Here is a 3,062-nt window from a genome sequence, read left to right on the forward strand (position 1 = left end):
GCTTTACCAAGCTCCTCACAGCGATATTCTCTTCGGGGAGCTCTCTATACAGAGAGTGTAACGAAGGTGTCACGCGCTGGGAAGGAGCTTGGATGCTTTACTCCTGAGGGGCGATAACTCTTCTTTTGGAATGATATAAGCGACTATCGCTTCGTTGACCGACTGGGAGCCTGGCTACTTGCTAGTCAGGCGCTTCGTCAGGAAATAATGGTCCGTTGGGTTCTGCGGTCACAAGGAACTACACGGAAAGAGCAACATACACATGAAACCATATCGAACGGCATCAGGTGCCGTGCTTTATTTGGTTTGAGAAAGTTACATGGGGATGAGTAATAGTTAGAAAGATGTAAACAGACTTTTTAAAGAACTAATGACATGCGTATAATAATTAATAACTTTTCTAAATGTAGATTATTACACTAAACGTGTTTGTGTTATTCGGCACAATATATACAAGGGAGGAACGCTCTGTCCTAGACTTGTTTATCTTCCCTAGAGAGCTTGCGCTCCTCGCCTGCTGCCGCAAGGAGGAGAAGGGCAGAGTACCAGTCTAGCTCTATCCGAACTATTTACCCATCATGTTCACACAGCATTTCGCTGCGGTGAAACGTTGACCCATTTCCCTGTAGCGAAATGTCTGTCGTGCTGAAATGGGGACAGACCTACAGCTTATTGCTACGCGGGAAACGTTGACCCAGCTTCCGAGTAGCGGGAGATTAGCACTTTTAGACAGTGTGAACACTACAGAGTACAGGAGTAAACATATAAGCCTTAGGGAGGTAATTCTAATAGAGAAGTATGGTTCATGGTTTTAAAATTTCGTGGGTTCCGATTTTAACAATATCTGCATGTCTCCACTGATCTACTTCATTATAAAATATTACAACAATATTGCTATTACTTTGAAAAGATCAATTATGCAAAAATATTTATAAGTTCACCACTGTGGATATATAAATGTCAGCAGTATCACTTATACGACTATGATTGTGTCAACTTCATACTCCTAATAATGTTCCTTGATAACAATAACAAATGTTTCAGGAAGTCATTGAACCTTGTGAAGGCACATTACTTGTTTGGTAGCAACCCATGCTTGCTGTAAACGGTCACTATCCTTGTCTTACTGACTTGGTTGATGCATGTCATCGTATCCCAATTGCGTGGATCGATGCTCATGATGTCAATCACTGGATTGTCTGGTCCAGACTCGATTATTTACAAATTTATACGTACATTTTCCTATGCTTCAGTTCTAAATCATTCAAAACATCCTTATAACAAAAAAGAACTTCATATAAAATTCAGATATGTAGATTGCAGTCATTCATTTTGCAATATGGTGCAAAACAGTTATACACGTTTAATGTGAATTTATCCATGTTAAGGGAGACTTGTGAAGATCCGGGGTAGAATAGGCCTTCAACAACCCTTTCTTGTTGCAAAAGGCGACTATGCTTGTCGTAAGAGGCGACTAACGGGATCGGGTGGTCAAACTCGCTGACTTGGTTGATGCACGTCATCGTATCGCAATTGCGTGGATCGATGCTCATGATGTCAACCACTGGATTGTCTGGTCCACACTCGATTATCTACAGACCGCCGTCATATTGCTGAGTGTGGCGTTAAACAACAAACAAGCAAACAAAACTTGTTTTGTTTTCATAATACATGTATGATTGTTTCTACTTTTAAATAATAAATATTCAATTTGAAATGTGTCAAATTATCATTCCTGATTGTGAACACGTGCAAATTACAATTTCTTTTATCTTCAGGGTTACACAAGTGCTCTTGATGACAGAGTAGGTACTTGCATTCTTTGCGCCGTGTTAATCCTCGGGATCAGAGTTATCTTGTTGTATGGGGAATTTTGTCCCGTTGTCTAATCGGGCTAGCAGCGGAATCGAGCGAACAGGAAGTGGGTATTGGTTTAACCTTTTTTTTAAATGAATGAATGAATTTAATTATTGGACTTTTCAAAAACGCTATTCACATGTTAATGCACTTTTCACTGCACATTCCACACCAGCAGACATATACAAGTGTCCCCTGAAGCATAAATAAAGTTTATATTCTATCAACGGTTTATGATGAGAATGTTAATATTCTTTAAAGGAAAACACGAATAATTTTCATGACAACTGTTCAGAATGAGAATAGGCCCACCATGCCAACGGACTTCTAGAATGATATTAATTATGTATTAATTATTACCCAGTGGGGCATTACATCTGAATACAATGTAGAATCAATAATTCATTTAATGATATCACAAATACGATTTTAGATATCAGTTAAACCAGGGAATCTGTATATGGTTTTATTATTTCCCTGATTAAACCGATTAAAGTTAGATTAAAGTTAGATATCACAAATTCGAAATATATTATTGATATCACAAATTCGATTTTAGATTTCAGTTAAATCAGGGAATCTATACATCTTCGTATTGTCTCCAAGATTAATAGATTTATACGTACATTTTCCTATGCTTCAGTTCTATATCATTCAAACCATCCTTACAACAACAAAAAACTTCCTATAAAAATCAGATATGTAGATTGCAGTCGTTCATTTTGCAATATTGTGCAAAACAGTTATACATGTTTAATGTGAATTTATCCATGTTAAGGGAGACGTGTGAAGATCCGGGGTGGAATAGGTCTTCAACAACCCTTTCTTGTCGCAAAAGGCGACTATGCTTGTAGTAAGAGGCGACTAACGGGCCGGGATCGGGTGGTCAAACTCGCTGACTTGGTTGATGCACGTCATCGTATCGCAATTGCGTGGATCGATGCTCATGACGTCAATCACTGGATTGTCTGGTCCACACTCGATTATTTACAGACCGCCGTCATATAGCTGGGATATTGTTCAAACAAAGAAACGGAATTTTTGTAACAAACCGACAGATTGACTTGGAAATACATCATCAGGACTGCAACAGTTTACCGCTGATAACGTCATGTTATGTCTTCAGTGTTTCAGGGTAGGGAATGAAGTCAGTGATTCTGGTTGGGGGCTTAAGTCAGTGTTTCAGGAAGGTACTGCATCACCAC

Source organism: Haliotis cracherodii, unplaced genomic scaffold (assembly GCF_022045235.1).
Source record: "Haliotis cracherodii isolate W230 unplaced genomic scaffold, xgHalCrac1.p SCAF_5, whole genome shotgun sequence".
In the NCBI taxonomy this organism is placed as follows: Eukaryota; Metazoa; Mollusca; class Gastropoda; order Lepetellida; family Haliotidae; genus Haliotis; species Haliotis cracherodii.